Genomic DNA, 16,935 nt, shown 5'->3' with positions numbered 1-16,935 from the left:
TGAGCTTCAGACACGTAAAATTTCCTACTGCACATCTGCACTTGGATGTCTAATAAACAATCCAAGGATAATTTGTCTAAATCTAAACTCGTGATTTCACTTGCAAACCAGATCCTTTCTAGTGACTCTTATCACAGTAAATAGTACTCTTTCAGGAAGTTCCTTACACTTTTTTCCAATTTCTTCTTCCTTTCCTATCATTCATTTATTTAAAAACAATTTTTTGGAGTGTGTACTATGTGCAAAGCCTTGTGGCAGAGGACATAATGGTCAGTAGAACAGATATAGTCTCTGTCACCATAGAGCTTACAATCAAGAGAGAGAGACAAATTATACTCTATCCCCCAAAACTTATTAAAACAAACCTATTTTCTCAATCTCCTTTACAAATACTCTAGTCAAAGCCATTTTCTCTCTTTCCTGAACTAGAGTGATAACCCCTCACTGGGTCCCTGCATTCACTCTTCCTCCACTTTCTCTTCCCCTCACCAGAGCTGCCATCATAAAATATCTCACTCCTCTGCCTAAATCCTTTCAATGACCTCCTGTGGTGTGTAAGGTAAAAACAAACCTTGGGGCCGGCCCCATGGCTTAGCGGTTAAGTGCACATGCTCCACTACTGGCGGCCCGGGTTCAGATCCTGGGCGCGCACCGACGCACCGCTTGTCCGGCCATGCTGAGGCAGCAACCCGCGTACAGCAACTGGAAGGATGTGCAACTATGACATACAACTATCTACCGGGCCTTTAGGGATAAAAAGGGAAAAAAAGGAGGAGGATTGGCAATAGATGTTAGCTCAGGGCCAGTCTTCCTCAGCAAAAAGAGGAGGATTGGCATGGATGTTAGCTCAGGGCTGATCTTCCTCACAAAAAAATAAAAAACAAAACCAAAGAAACCTTCTTCGTAGCCTGCCACGGCCCTGCCTAACCTCTCTAGCTTTATGCACCCCTAGTCGCCGCTCCATTTCTGTGTTTTAGCCTTATGGCCTCTTGCTGCTCCTCAGCAGTGCCACGCTCCTTCATGCCTCAGCACTTTGTACCTGCCAGTCCTAAAAGGGGCACTCTCTCCCTTTCCTCCTCTGTCTTTGCCTGATAACTCTCAGCTCAAATTTTATTCCTCATGGAAGTCTCCTCTGAACCCTCTAGACTAAATCAGGATCTCTATTATGCTCAAAGTACTGTATGAGTCTTTTTCATGACATTTAATATGGTATATTGTTATGTATTAAGTCATTATTTGATTAACATCTCCCGTCAGGGATGTTTGAGGCAAAATCTAAATGATGAGCTTCAACTATATGAAAAGGTAGATTTCACAACTGTGTTTTGCTTATGAGGGAACATGACATAGTGTGTATTTTAAACGTCAAGGCTATTCTCAGAATGTGCATTTGATGGACAAGCTTCCTATGTAACTACCTCTGTATCAACTCATACCAAGCTTACCCTAATAGTATTTGGAAGGCAACATGTTTATAGTCATGAGGGTTACTGATGACCTGAACAAGAATGTGAGAACGTGTTCTGTAAACTATAAAACTCAATACGCAATTTTTGTTGCTGGTATTGTTTTTAAGAGCACCAAAATATCAGTTTATCCAAACACTTCAGCTAGGTTGAATTTGATCCATTCGATTGCACCCAAATACTTGGTTTTCTCTGTCAAATATTTTAGGTCTCCTTGGTTCTTTTTCCTCTTAAATTTACAAGTGTGTGTGTGTGTGTGTATGTGTGTGTGTGTGTGTATTACCATGCTATCTATCAATATGTATACACACATATGGGATACACACACACACATATACGCATGGTGTATGTATGCTGTATATGGTATATACACATGTTCTTCTAAAATAAGTCTAGTGTTAGTATCATAAAACAAGGCAAGTTCAGCAGTGTTATTATAGTTTCACTTAAAATGTTAATTTTTAATACAATTCAGTGATGCTGAATAAGATGATATTTGGGTTTATAAACCATCAATAGGCTTTGCAAACAATAAAAAACGTCAAATCCCTTTAGCTTAAAAGTTTACTGATTTTATAAATGTATTTTACAAATATGCCAAAACTATACTGTAGTGGTCAAAGCAGCAAATAAAAACTTCCAAAGGACTAATTTTTTGTAGAAAATATTAAAAATCATTGCTAAAAGAAAAAACATCTTTATCTTCAATCTAACTGACTGTAATTTCATAATTATCCATTTGTAGATACCCACCTTCGATCATTTCTGAAGCTGAATTCAGAACAATCTTAAGGTAAGCTTTTTACTTGGAGTATAAGTGTGTGTGTCTGTGTGTTTCAGTTTTAAGGAATAAAAATATGTGGCCAAACTGTGTGTAATAGAATATTCTAGAATATTCAAACATATTTCTAGTTACTGAGCACCTAGCAATTTTCTGGTCCATGATAAACACTCAATGATATTAGTTCCATTTTATCTTTCTGTAATATTTCTCAATTTTAAAACATACCAAAACATATGATAAATTGTTTGATGACTACTTATTAAACGTCCTTTTAGTGCCCTCTCTGACAATACTCTTACAAGTAAATCACTGTGCAATACACAAAGCAATTAGAGAACAATTAATACTGAATAGTGAGTGCTCGATATTGCTGAGTTAGTAGAGGCTGGAATGAGTTATCAGACGTGGGCTGGCTTAATGGGAACATGTCATGGAATTAATAATAATAACAATAATAATACCAACAGCAATAATAATATTATTTACTTAACCTTATAATCAAGACATTCTACTAAACACTTTATATGCTGTATGTAATACAACCCTCGCAATTTTATGAAGCAAAAATATTATTATTCTTGTTATTATTATTAATCTCATTTTACAATTAGAAACCTGAGGTTTATCTGAAGTTACGGAAATGGTAAGTGGCATAGTTATCAGCTAAGGCCTATCTAAGACCCAAGTTTTGGTTTCCTACCACTATGTAAACTACCTGGAAAAAATAAGAATTAAGCAGCATTTTGTGTATTTTGGATTGAGGAGACAATGAGAGGGAAAGTGTTTTGCAGTATGAAGATCACTAATGAAAGCATGAAAGATGATATAGATATTGCACCGTGCTAGAGAGGTAAGTTGGAATGAAGGGCATTTAAGGATAATGTAATAAAAATTGCATAGCCAGAGCCGATGGAGGTTATGGACATATTTCAGTGGATAATATTAAGTGATCGTTCCAGATTCATCTCCAGTGTCCTCTACCTGCAAACCTACTAAGTTGGATTTTTACAGTTGTACTGTGGAGTACAAGAATCCACAATCTAGTCAGGGTGATCAATTCAAAAAATTAACAATAAAATACTAGAATTAAGCAGGATCTTTGAAAATTATCTAGTCTTGTCAAGGCATGAAAGACTAATCCTGATAAGAGGCAGTGGAAATAGAGAAGCATGCTATTGCCAGAAGATAAGAAAGCAAACAAATATGACAGTTCTTTATGACTGACTAGATAAAAGGAATAAAGGAGAAGGAAGAGCAGAGATGGTTTTAAGTTTACTCCTACAGCAAAAAGGAAAAAATTCAAAACCAATAGAAATGGGAATAGAGACTGTTTTGTTGGAGAACAGAATGAGTTTTGTTTCTCTACGTTGCATTTGAAATATCGATGAAGACCCACATTCATATATCCTTTAGGACATAAAAATTAAATGAAGAAAAGAGGTGAAGATTAGGTCCTAATTCCTTTAAATGTCTTTATTAAAATCTTTAGACTAGGTGATTACCATGGAAGGATTAGTATAAAACTGGAAACTATGGGTCTGATATTTTAAACACCATTTTCACTTGAACATTTTTTAAATAAAATATGGCTATGCAAGCTTGAAAGACAATGTAACGTGTATAATAGTCTTGCCTTTTGTGCCTAACACTAAATTCTCAAAGATTTTGTCTGTTTGGGATTTGTTTATTTCTTTGTTTGGCAATATAATGCTTTTTTTTTTTTCTTTTTAAGTAAGTAAATGAAAATTACTTAAAACTCAACTCTGGAAAACATTTATTTTAAATACTGACAATCTTACTTCCCTTACTTGAAGTAATTAATGGCATTTTCTTTCATTGGGCATTATCATTATCCTGTTAACAATGCTTCAGGTAAAATACAATTTCAAATCAATTTTATTTCAGAATCAATACACTCATTCATTCATTGTGTAATGAAACGTGAATTAGATGATAAACAAATAAGAAGAGAAAGAAAGAAGGGAAGCTCTACTTAGGGTACAAGTTACTTCATTTGGAATGATGTCTTTCACTAATACTGGCCTGTAATACTATACTATTTTTTATAATACTGTAACAATTTTTTTCCTATTATTAGTAAAAAAACAAATTGAAATTATATGTATTTCAGAATTATAAGCTTCTTACATTTTACTAAACGTCTTCACTCATAGATTAAATTCATGAAATATTTATTCAGTACCTAAATTCAGTGCTAAATTCTAGGCCTACCACAATGCTTTTAGTAGATATGATTTCTCTTTTCAAGATGCTTGCAGTCTAGTAAAAAAAAAATATGTAAACAATATATTACATCATAGTGTAATCTCTTCCTATGGAAGCATACAAGATGGGATTACTTCTTCTGATTGAGCGGATCAAGACTGCTCATAAACATCATCAATGAAATGTGGATCTTTAGTTTATAAATCTAAAAGAAGATATACTTTCTAAATTTAGATTTGAGCTTAATTACGTTTATTTAAAATATAAAGGCAATACAAGGACTAATAGTAGGCTTTGAATTTCTTAGAATATTATTCTCAAAAGCATGTTTTTTCCTGCATTTGGAGTCTGGAGGAGAGTCTTCATATAGTGCTATCAATATATTTTTAGAAAGTAGGGATTTAAAATGTGAAACAGATTGGCTGTGGTCTGCTACTTATTTTTAATATTGGTACCATCAAGAATGGTACTTGTTAACTGCATTAAGAAATTGAGTGGAAAAGCTATCACTTTGGTAATAGTTTTACTTAAGGTAATAAAACCCTTGCTGTACAGGCAATGAAATGTATTACTTCAATTTTTTAAAATAAATTTGGGCAGGTTTAAAAAATATATGGAGAGTTCCTTTTCTGACAGCTGTTAAATGAAAAACTCTCAACATATGACTACAAAACACTTCTTTTTAAACGCTTTTATGGGATGGTAAGAAAGTAAAAAATCCAAAGAAGCCAAAAACAAAGTGAAAACAGCAACCTTGAGAGGTAAGCAAGGGCAAAGCTGGGGGCAGAAGATGAAGCCTAGGGCTAGCCCAAGTTGGAGTCTACTAGAAGAGCCTCTCAGAGAACCAGGATCCTTAAGGACAACACTCTAAGAGTAAGAATCTATAAGAAATAACCTACCACCAAGAAGGTGCATCAAAGAAACATGCATATCTAGACTTTGCCACTGAGTGGAGGGGCCCAGATTTGCCCTTAGAATTCAGAACTATCAGGCAGCTTTCACTGAGGTTTGGTGGCAGAACTCACCTGTGTGATCCAATAAACTTCATCCAATAGTTTAGAGTGGTTCCAGATTCAGTCAGTGGGTGGAAGCAAAAGAAATCATTTACAGTATGAATCCAAATTCAATGTTTCCAAGATAAATTCCTAAAGAAATTAGTTAATAATTTAAAAATTACAAAGCATAAAATACACTTGAGAGAAGGCTAAAAAAAACTATGACAAAAGATATAGTCCCACAAAGGTATATTATATTGGAACAACCAGATTAAAAAAAAAAAATGTTTATTATTGTATTAATTTTCTAGTGCTGCCCTAGCAAATGACCACACATTTAGTGTCATAAAACAGCACAAATTTATCTTCTTACAGTTCTGTAGATCAGGAGTCCAGTACAGGTGTCACCGGATTAAAATCAAAGTATAGGCAGGATGCATTTCCTTCTGGAGGCTCTAGGAAAGAATTGAATCAGTTTCTTACTCATTTGGCTTGTTGGCAGAATTCAGTTCCCTGTGGTTGTAGGACTGAGCTCCTTGTTTTGTTGCTGGCTCTAAGTTGAGGGTTTCTCCCAGCTTCCAGATGCTGCCACATGCCTTGGCATTCAGCCTCTTTTTTATTTTCTAAGCCAGTAATGACAGGTTGAGCCCTCTCATATCATATCTCTCTGAACCTTTCAGTCCAAGTTGGCATTTTTCTCCGCTTGTATAAAATTCTCAAGAACTCTGTGGATCTTTCATGTATATCACAAGGATTCAATCCATTAAACAAGAGGCTCGTGCACAGATATTTCCAAGGAAATCTCTTCTCTATTTTTACCTTCTGCTGAGAAGGCTGAGAGGATCTATGATCACTGCCCTAATCTCTTCAAAGAGTCTTTTTTGTTACTGAATACTCTGATCTTTTGATCTCTCTGAAGTATCTCAGAAAATTAATCTCTTAATTTTAAATTAAAATAAAAATTAATCTCTTGATTTTAACATCTTTGTTATATGGGTAGGCTAAAAATTTACAAAATTGTCAAGTCCTGGTTTCTTTTTGTTTAACAGTTCCTCCGCCAATTTCTCTGTCTCCTCTCACATTTTACTCTAAGGAGAAAGAAGAAAGAGGTCTGCACCTTCAACACTTTGCTTGGAAATATCCTCAGCTAAATATCCAAGCTCCTTGCTTACAAGCTCTGCTTTCCACATAGTTGCATGACACGATCCTGCTAAGATTTCTGCCACTGTGCAACAAACATCCCCTTTCCTTTGGTTTCCAGTAACATGTTCTCATTTCCGTCTGAGTCCTCATTAGCAGCATCCTTAAAATCTATATTTCTATTAATAGTCTGTTCATGACCATTTATGTTTTCTCTGAGGCAATTTAGAATTTCTCTGTAATGCTCCTCACTTCCTTCTGAGCCCTCATGGACTGTCTTTAATGTCCATATTTCTTCTAACAGTTATTCAAAGAAATCTAGGCTTTTCCTTTCATGCTTCTCAAAATCCTTCCAACCTTCCAATTCAAGCCCATTGTCTGATATCATAATCAATTCCACATTTTTAGATATTTGTTATAGCAACTCGTCACTTCTGGTACTGAAATCTATATTAATTTTCTATTACTGCTAATAAATTACCACAAACTTAGTAGTTTACAACAACACAAATTTATTTATTTAACAGTTCTATTGATCAGAACTCCAGTACAGTTCTCATTGGACTAAAATTAAGGGTGTAAGACTATGTTCCTTTCTGGAGGCTCTAGGGGAGAATCAGTTTCCTGCTCACTCAAATTACTGACTGAGTTAAATTCCTTGTGGCTGTAGGACTGATGTCACCATTTTTTGCTGACTATATAAACTGAAGGTTGTTCCCAGCCTTTAGAGGCTGCTGCATTTCTTGGTTATGGCCTCTTCCTTATCTTTCTAAAGCCAGCAACTGTGGGGTGGGTCATTTTCACATTACATCTCTTTGACACATTCTTCTGCCTTCCTCTTCTGCATTTAAGAGCTCATGTGATTAGATTGGGCCCATCCACGTAATCCAGGATAATCTCACCATCTCAGGGCCATTACCTTGATCACAACTACAAAGTCTCTTTTGCCATGTAAGGTAACATATTCACAGGTTCTGAGGATTAGGTCATGGGCATCCTGGTAGTAGGGGGGTGGGCATTATTCTAACTACTCAAAATATATTTAAAGAAAAAAGTGCTTGAAAATATGAGCAAGGAACTAGAGACTAAAAATGAGAAGTAGTTTTGAAAAATAATCTAATAGAAATGAAATATTATAATTGAAACTATAAACTTAAAGATCAGTTTAGTAGAACTGACACAGCTGAAGAGAGAATTTGTGATCAAAGAAATAGTCATCATAGAGAAAAACAAAGATGGAAATTACCAAAGAGAAAGTGGACCGTGCAATGGATGATGAACAGAATAAAAAGGTATAATATGTGTAATTGGTGTTCTAAAAAGAAAAAAATAGAAAGAAGAAAGAGGAGGAAATACTTGAAGAAGTAATAGCAGAAAATTTTCCAGGATTGTTGAAAAATACTTAATCTTCAGATCCTGGAAGACTGAGAAAGCTAAAACAGGATAAATTATTAGAAAATTACATCTAAACACACAAAAATGAAACTGCAGAATGCCAACAATAAAGAAGAACTGGAAGCAGCAAGAAAAACTAGCGGCGACACCACTAAAGGAAAGGCAGTTAGACTAATGGACAACTTCTAAATAGCTAAAATGGAATCCAGAAGTTATTGGGATATGGGATCTATCCAGAAGATTCTATTTTTCTGTGAACAGCTCCTATTTGTTGCTACTCACTTCTATCTGCCAATTATGTGTTATTGTGAAGGGCTTATTTGTATTTCTTCACTCAACTTTTAAATACAGTGTAACGTTGTTAATATCTAACAAATATGAGCATAAATAAATGTATAACATATTTAGCTATCAATGTATTCAACAAATATTTGTTATCAACTCACTGTAATGCTCATTATAACCCAGGTTCTATGCTAAGCATTGAGGATATAAAAAAAAATCTATTCCTCTGTCAAGTTATCTATATATATTAATCTTTCATGAATTAGAAGTTGTAAGCATAAAGTCATACCTTTCTTCTTGTTTTTAAGATAACGTCTCTCACTTGTTTTTCCCTTAAAAACCTTTATATCTTTATAACTTTTAGCTTAGATGATTTTCAGCAATTCCATGGACTCTCCTAAATGCTACAATTTCCTCAGGACTTGGCAGTTATCATCAATCAAAAGTAATTTGTTTAACACCAAATATGTGCTCACTATTCTGGTTGGCACTTTCAGGAACACTGGGAAAAGTATTACAGCACTACTGTATCTTTCAGTATCATTAAGACTATTTATTGTAGTAAATTTTGGCAGACTCTCCCATTGTTATTTCTGTTGCACAGTTGAATTATTTTGGATGTTTAATAACTTGAGTTCCTCATCAATTATATTAGAATGAATTATAGAATAGATATTAAAAGTCATTGCTTTATTTTTCGAGCATGATTAATATAAGAAAATCTCATGAATTTTTATTCTATTTCATCAAAACAAGAATTCTTTTTTCAATAAAAGGAAATCCAAGAATGTACAGGGGATTTAGTGCCTGAGATTCAATGAAGAATAAAATGAAGTGACTGTGAAATTCATAAAGCAAACATAAGCTTTATTTTCTCCCAGAATTGCACAATAGCATTCATCTGGAGTTTAAGAGAACATTTTACTAATTATAAGTGAATAATAATTTACTAAGTTTTGCTAGATGTATAATTTTATCTGGAAAATATATAATGTCTCGTGACGTCTCTTTTGTAGAGGATAGACTATAAGTGTCAAAGAGAATTGGTTTGAATCCTAGTTTTGCAGATTACTAGCTATAACTCTCCTTAGGCAAGCTATATATCTTTTCTGAGCGTTCATCTCACCATAAAAAAATAAAAACAACCAGAATCCAAATGCAGTCACATCTCTCATTTTTTTGCATAACTCTAAACTTGGCATGCCCACATTAGCAGGAAGTCCAATGTCTCTCTCTTGAGGTCGTTGCTACTCCTACTCCCATTGCCCAAGATTTCCAAAGGATTACTCCGTCTAATGTAGTCTGCCTTGCTTCCAAATCCCAAGCAGAGAGAAAACTCGGACGTTCATCCGTTGCTTTCTATCACTACACGTGGAGCTGCTATGGAAAACTGGTTCTCCAGTACATTCCAACTGGTGATTTTGCACTGCTACAGGAATGTCCTAACTGAAATTAATCCCTGTATACTTGTGGGCTTCATGATTCCTTCTGTCATCTAGAAGCTCAGCCATTGTTCCTACAGTGTCCACTATCGTTCAATGCCCAGGACAGGAAAAGTTGCTGGCCTCAGTCTTTCCTCAGGAATCTCTAAACCATAGTTCTGAGCCTGGGTCAATGGGTATGCTCTCCCTTGCCTCATGGTGACCTCTTTGAGGTTCCTGATATCCTTTTCTGCCAACAGCATCAATCAGGAACAGAAATACCTCAAAGAAGTTCCAAGAACATTAAATCGCAAAAGGATCCTACTCCATCTCCAAGTAAACTCTTTTTATTTTTTTTATTTTTTGGTGAGGAAGACTGTCTCTGACCTAACATCCATTGCCAGTCCTCCTCTTTTTGCTGAGGAAGATTAGCTCTGAGCTAACATCTGTGCGCATCTTTCTCTGTTTTGTTTTGTAAATGGGATGCCACCACAGCATAGCTTTATGAGCGGTGCATATGTCCATGCCTGGGATCCGAACCCACGAACCCTGGGCTGCTGAAGCGGAGTGCTGGAACTTAACCACTGTGCCACCAGGCCAGCCCCCTCCAAGTAAACTCTTGAAAATTTACTCAGTGACCAGCTCTCTTGGAGGGTGAGCCATAATTTAGCAAGTCATAGAAGGTCCTATTGGGGCCAGCCCAATGGCGCAGTGGTTAAGTTCATGAGCTCCACTTCAGGTGGCCCTGGGTTAGCAGTTTCAGATCCTGGGAGCGGACCTATGCACTGCTTATCAAGCCATGCTGTGGCAGGTGTCCCACATATAAAGTAGAGGAAGAGGGTCATGGATGTTAGCCCAGGGCCAATCTTCCTCAGCAAAAAGAAAAGGATTGGCAACAGATGTTAGCTCAGGGCTAATCTTCCTCACCAAAAAAAAAAAAAAAAGGGTCCTGTTATTACCTTTCCCTAGGGGAATAGGTACCTACTAGGTTACTAGGAACAAATAAAAATGACTCTTTAAAAAGAAGTTCTTTCTAGATGACTTGTTAGGTTTACTACAGAAGCTTCTCTTCCTTTTAGGTTCTGCCTGATCAGATACATCATACATCGCGTTGCTGTGAGGATTAATGAGATGACATATAGCAAGTGCCTAGCAGTGCCCAGTACATAGTAGACGCCTAACACATTTTAATTTCCTCCTTTGTCCTATTTTCTTAATTTTTAGTTTAAACCTTTATTGTTCTTTTTCTTTTTCACATATATATCCCAAATGAGATTACAAAACCTGTAAGGGAAAAGAGTTATGTCTTGTGCATCTTTCAAGCCTCCACAGATTATTCAGCATAATGCTTTATAGAAAAATATTGATTGCTATATAATTATTCATTTAGTGATTACTTTGAGATTGATTTCTGCATATGTAGATAGTATAATTTGCTTTTTAAATTTCCTTGTATGACTTTTTGCTATCACACTAAGGTTAAGTTATTTTGAACAGAAGTTTGGCAAGGAAAGGAGAGGAAATTCTAACCCATATATTTGCATTTTGATTACTGAATCACCTATCAGTCAATAACACTTAAATTTCTTAGAAATTTCATGCAACACTTGAAATGATGGGTTTCTTTCTTTCTCAGAAATGCAAAGGCAAGAATGCATTTGTATATATTTCAGTAAAAAGAACCTAAAGAAATTTAAATTTGAATTCTAGATCTCCACCGATACCTGTAAGAGTATAGGCAAGCCATCTAATATTCCTTGTGTGGCAAAAAAGGGTAATGGTGAAAAGATCTTTATAATGATTAGGAAAAAAATCTGTGATAAGTGCTCTATAATAGGAGCTCTTTAATTTAAAAAATACACTTATTTTGAAAAAACTTGAAAAATAAGAGAAATAACTCATAACACATCTTAGAGATAAGCTTTTGTTAACATCTTGAAATATTTTAAAGTCATATATACATAAATTTTAATATCCTATTTTTTCACTTCATCTTATATTATTTTGAATTTTGAAACTTTCCATGTCACAAATTCTTCAAAAACATTATTTTAGTGTTATCCCTTATGTAATTTGGCCATTTCTCATAGCTACATATGAGAAATGTTTCACTTAAAAATAATTTTATTGCCAATACCTTGTAATATTCCCATATTTATGTATATTTCTCTAGAAAATATCCTATGAACATTTGTAAGATTCTTACATTTAGATTTACATCCTTGATATTTTCTACCGCAACATTCCTTGATCCATCTAATCTTGAAATACCTCCATAGCCCCATGACTTGTATAAATCTGTTATTTTGCTGAAGTTCACAATTGAATGCTGCCCAGGGCTGGTGTTAATAGCATTCTCTTCATCTATTGAGTGAGTCTAGTGGCTACATGCCCCTCTCCTACTCAACTTAATTGTTCTCTCCACTCCATGGTCCACCTTAAATCCGTCTTTACTACAGTGTTATAATAATTCATAGATTTCCTAACACCAAACTGTTCTTTCCCCCAGAAGAGTATTCTTTTAATTAATTTTGAAACTTGACTTGCTAGGATTTTATTTATTTAGCACCTATGACCACATTTATATTTTTCCTTTTTGTGCTTTGCTTGTTAGGTTTAGTATCAGAGCTGTAGTTCTATGTTTATACAATGAAAGTGGTAGCCTAAATCGTATTCTACAGAGTGCAATGCAAACATGGGGAAATTAAAGTTAAACATAACAACAAATTGCCATTATATAGCCCAGTAGCTAATACTTTGGACAACAGAATCAGTATTCAAACTTAATGCAGCAATTATAGCAATGAGTTCAAACCAACAAGGTAAAATATGTCAGATATAAATATAAAATTCCTGTTTTACACTTGAAAATATGATTTGATAAGTGTTGGGTGGTAAAGGCTCTGACTTGACACCAATTCATATGAAATAAATAATTGTACACTTTAGAAGGACCACAAGTGTTACATGCACAAGCAGAGTGCCCCAGCTGCTGATGAAGCTAGTGTCAGATTACCTCATGTTCATAAAACAGAAAAAAGATGCCACTTTTCTCACCATGTTTCTGAGATTCTTTCCAGCAGCAAATTCTAGTACATGAAAGACTTGTGCAATATGTATGACTCCTGCTGTTACGGCGCACTTCTGGTTGGTCCTTGGCATTTGTCATATCCAGCTGATGTCTTTTGCTGCCTCTAAGGGGTAACACAGATCATCTTCAGGAGCCAGTGAATCTCTGCCACAGCTTTCTGAGGTGGGCATTCTTATACGTAGGAAGCCACATTCCTCTCTTTTCCCAAGAGGATTACCACTTCTATGATACTATCACTTCATTCTACCAAGATAAGATATCTCTTATAAGACTTAATCTCTAGGTTAGTGCTTCCAACTACTGACTACCTAAACCAATAGGAAACTCACAATTTTCTCTGCATCACTAAGTCTCATAAGAAACCAGAGTGGGCTTTACCCTCTTCTCCCTATCTGTGCCTCTTGGCCATCTCACAGCTGTCCATCCTCAGACCCTGGCAGCACTGAAAATATCTGGGACTCTGCTGCATTTGCAGTAACCTGCAAAAGGACAGGAGGGCCAGCACTCCACATTCAAAATTACTTCCAAATCTCAAGGGAGGATTTTCTGTCCACCTCTTCTACCCCTACTACCAACCAGCAGAGGAGGGGGAGCAGTGTGAATCTCCTATTTCTCCATAAATTCTTCTCTCCAACTCTCTTTCTGAAGCTTCTTTTTAAATTTCTTCTATGTTAAAAGATCCCAGAAAACCAGTTCTGCCTGTTTCCCAGCAAACAATGACTGTAACTCAAACTTGAGGGAGGCTGCTTTGCACCAATTAAGGGCTGGGCATTTATTCTCAGCCAGCTGAGGATTACCTCTACTGAATCCCCCTGCCTTCTCCTTTTAGACACAGCTTGTAAAAAGGCTTCCCACTAGTCTATGGCTGAGGTTAGGAAGGAGCATTTTCCTCAAATTCTTTACCTTATATTGTTACAACAATTTTTATTACTTATTGCAGTTAGAACTAATAATTTTCTACCCTAAGTGCTATATTTGAAAAATTTAGAATTGTTTGCACACATTGATGCATATGATATGTATGTAGTTTATCAACTGGTTCCTTTTTACATTTTAACAAATGAAAAGGTGATCATTTTTAAAGTGGCATGTTAGCTTTGATTTTGCTTATTAATTCATGTCATTGTATTACCTCCAGAAATGGTTTATCACTTTGTTCTAGCAATGAGTATTGTTGGGGAAGAGGGAGAATCCCCCTCCACCCTTTCCCTTAAGGTTCTTATGGCTGGACAAATAATTAAAAGACAGGTTAGCAGGTGAAAATAATACCAAGTTTAATAACATGTATGCATGGGAGAAACCAGGGAAGCTGAGTTTCTCAACACAATGGCAGCGATTCTCATCTTAAATACTATCTTCAGATAAAGACAAAGGAGGATGTTGAGGGTGGGGGGACTCAGTTATGGGAGATTACCAGAAAAGCACAGTAAGCAAGAGTAAGGTTATTATGCAGATTTAAGGCCTCACCTTCCACCTGATAAGTTTCTAGAGATGAGGTCATCCCCTCCTCTTCCCAGTACAGAGAGGGAGATACCTTACAAGCGGAGATTTCCTTTATAAATGTAAATGTTTGTCTGGCAACTCTTTTCAGGGCCACCTAGAGAATGTGGCCGGGGAGGGACAGAATTTTTGATAAGATGGGCTTGTTGGTGCCTTTCCTATTGTAACATCTATTTTACGTTATATTACAGCCATCATATGAAGTGACTCCTTCCTGAAACAGGTCTTCTATGTTAAATTCTTTAGGCAGTTTGGGGGAGGTCACATGTCCATCAGAGAAAATAATCAAGGTAAAGAGATGTATTTCAGAGTGGCCAATTTTGATCTTCCACAGTGTAAACAGGGGTTTGATCACCTCAATTACCCTTCAGTGACATCCCAAATTCTCTACTATGGTCTGAAATTCCCACTGTTCAATTTACCAATGCTCTTTGTGATCAAAGTTGCACTTTTTTCCCTAGCAGGTCAGTTATAATACGTATGGGCACTGATTTTTTCTTTTGAAACAAGGGCATTGATTCAATTATCCAATTACCTCAGGGATAAATTTGGTAGGAATTAAGAAATATAAGTAGATCATTTCTTTAAATATTGTAATCATATACCTGTATTTCATTACTTTAAAGTCTATAACATTAATTTACATACCTAATCATTTTTAACCTTCACAAAATGCCTGTGAAGTAGGTAGATTGTGCAGGCTCACAGAGCGTTAGTGATAGAACAACGAGGTAATATACAGATACCAGGTAATATACAGATATAATAGAGATACCACTTTGTTAGGATATACAATAATTGACTCTGAAAATACACCTCACATCATAAAATAACCTATCCACGTTTTCACACTGAGCACTGGCAATGGTTGATGATTCATCACTGTGGGGAGAGGGTTATATTGAAGTGAAATAAGGGATAAAACTCCAGAAGTTGCAGCCTAATCAATCTACAGATATTTCAAGGCACTTGCTATGTGATCAGCACTGTTTGGAGTTTTATGGGTGATGCAAGAGAACATAAAATGTGGTTCTATCCATCAAAGATCTCATAATCCATGTGAAGGGATGAAACTAACATGAAGAATTATTAGAAAAAAATTAAGTGTTAGGTTGTGGGATGCTGATCGTAGGATATCAGAGGAAAGAGAGGACAGTAGATGTTGGTGTCCTAAGAACATGATTCATAGAGAAAATAACAAGTGAGCTGAGCTTTGGAAAGAAAGGAAATAGAACTGGGCTCCACTCTCACCTCCTCCACTCGCTGTTTATATTTTCTTGGGAATATTACTTAACCTCTTTGAATCATACATGGCTATAGTGGTAAGGCAAGGAGAGAATGCCTACTTTACTCACTTCAAATGTTGTGAGGATTAAAGATGTTTTACATAAAACACTTATATAAAACCCTGGGCTAACATCTGTGCCCATCTTCCTCTACTTTATATGAGATGCCACCACAGCATGGCTTGACAAGGGGTGTGTCGGTCTGCTCCCAGGATCCAAACCTGCTAACCCTGGGCTGCCAAAGTGGAGCACGTGAACTTAACCGCTACACCCCCGGGCCGGCCCTAGCTATCATTTCTTTTTCTTCTCTTTTTTTCGAGATTGGCAAAATCTGGATATATAAAAGAAGGAAATTAAAGCATTTAAGAAGGCAAGGAAGGAAAAATATTGTAAGCTCAAACACTAAAGTAGGAATGAACAGAGTAGGCGCAGAAAGCATTAAAGACACAGGCTTACCTGGGAAGCAATGAAAATGTTACCGAGCAAAGAGCATGATCTGCTCCCCACAAGAAGCCAAACTGTCAAGAGTCAAGATGGTGGTAGAGAAAGGGCTTTTATTAAGCGATAAGCTAGCTGATCAGAAGATGATGGAATAATAGCATCCTAAAGAACCGTCTTAAGAGGGGCACAGAACCTTGAAGCAGTTATATAGGCCAGTGGGTTACAGGAGAGGAGATTAGGAATGTTGACCCTCTGGTGTTACAGACTGGGAGTCACTACAACCAGATCTTTCAGCTGTCATTGATGATGGATATCAGCATAGAATCTCTGTCTGGGGGTCATTACATTCCTAGGGAACCTAAAAAAAAATTATTGTCATATTGCAGCTGGGCAGTATATATGCAAGAAGGGGTCATAAATCTATAAAGCATGAATTTTCCCCAAAGGGTGGCTATTAATTACCTAGACTATGCACAACCTGGAGCAGATCCACCTGGGCTAGTTCTCCAGAGGTCATTTGCAGTTGCAATATGGCTTCTTTTCTACAATATGGCTTCCCTTATGTCAATCTTGTGTTGAGCTGGTATCAGAAACAATATATTCTTAATTTCCAAATACTTCCTCTACATTACTTTCTATCTTGATTTACAATTAATTATCATATTTTATATTTAAGTATGAGGTCTTCATTGTTTTTGTTTTCCCTTTTTTTTTAGTTATAGCTGTTTGTTTTTATTCTCCATAAACCTTGGCAAAGTTCCCTGCATATAGATACTTAGGAAATGTTATTCATTTGTGTATTCATTAAGTAAATATTTGTTCAGCACGTACTGTGTGAATAAATTCAGGTGGTATAGATAGCATGAAACCAGAGCATGAAGCACGTTAGACTTGGACATCAAATT

The 16,935-nt window shown here is 36.1% G+C and overlaps 1 protein-coding gene across 1 annotated transcript in view; it reads left to right on the top strand.

The window, feature by feature from the left end:
- Window positions 1-16,935, top strand: part of CNTN1 (contactin 1) — a 354,640-nt gene that overhangs the window by 88,984 nt on the left and 248,721 nt on the right. The window contains exon 2 of the mRNA XM_014786370.2: window positions 2,212-2,259. The gene's annotated coding sequence lies outside the window, so the exon portion shown is untranslated. The remainder of the gene's footprint in view (window positions 1-2,211; window positions 2,260-16,935) is intronic.

The sequence above is a fragment of the Ceratotherium simum genome, chromosome 17 (genome assembly GCF_057802395.1).
Source record: "Ceratotherium simum simum isolate JZ-2026a chromosome 17, ASM5780239v1, whole genome shotgun sequence".
Classification (NCBI taxonomy): domain Eukaryota; kingdom Metazoa; phylum Chordata; class Mammalia; order Perissodactyla; family Rhinocerotidae; genus Ceratotherium; species Ceratotherium simum.
This window is presented reverse-complemented; position numbering and strand designations above follow the sequence as displayed.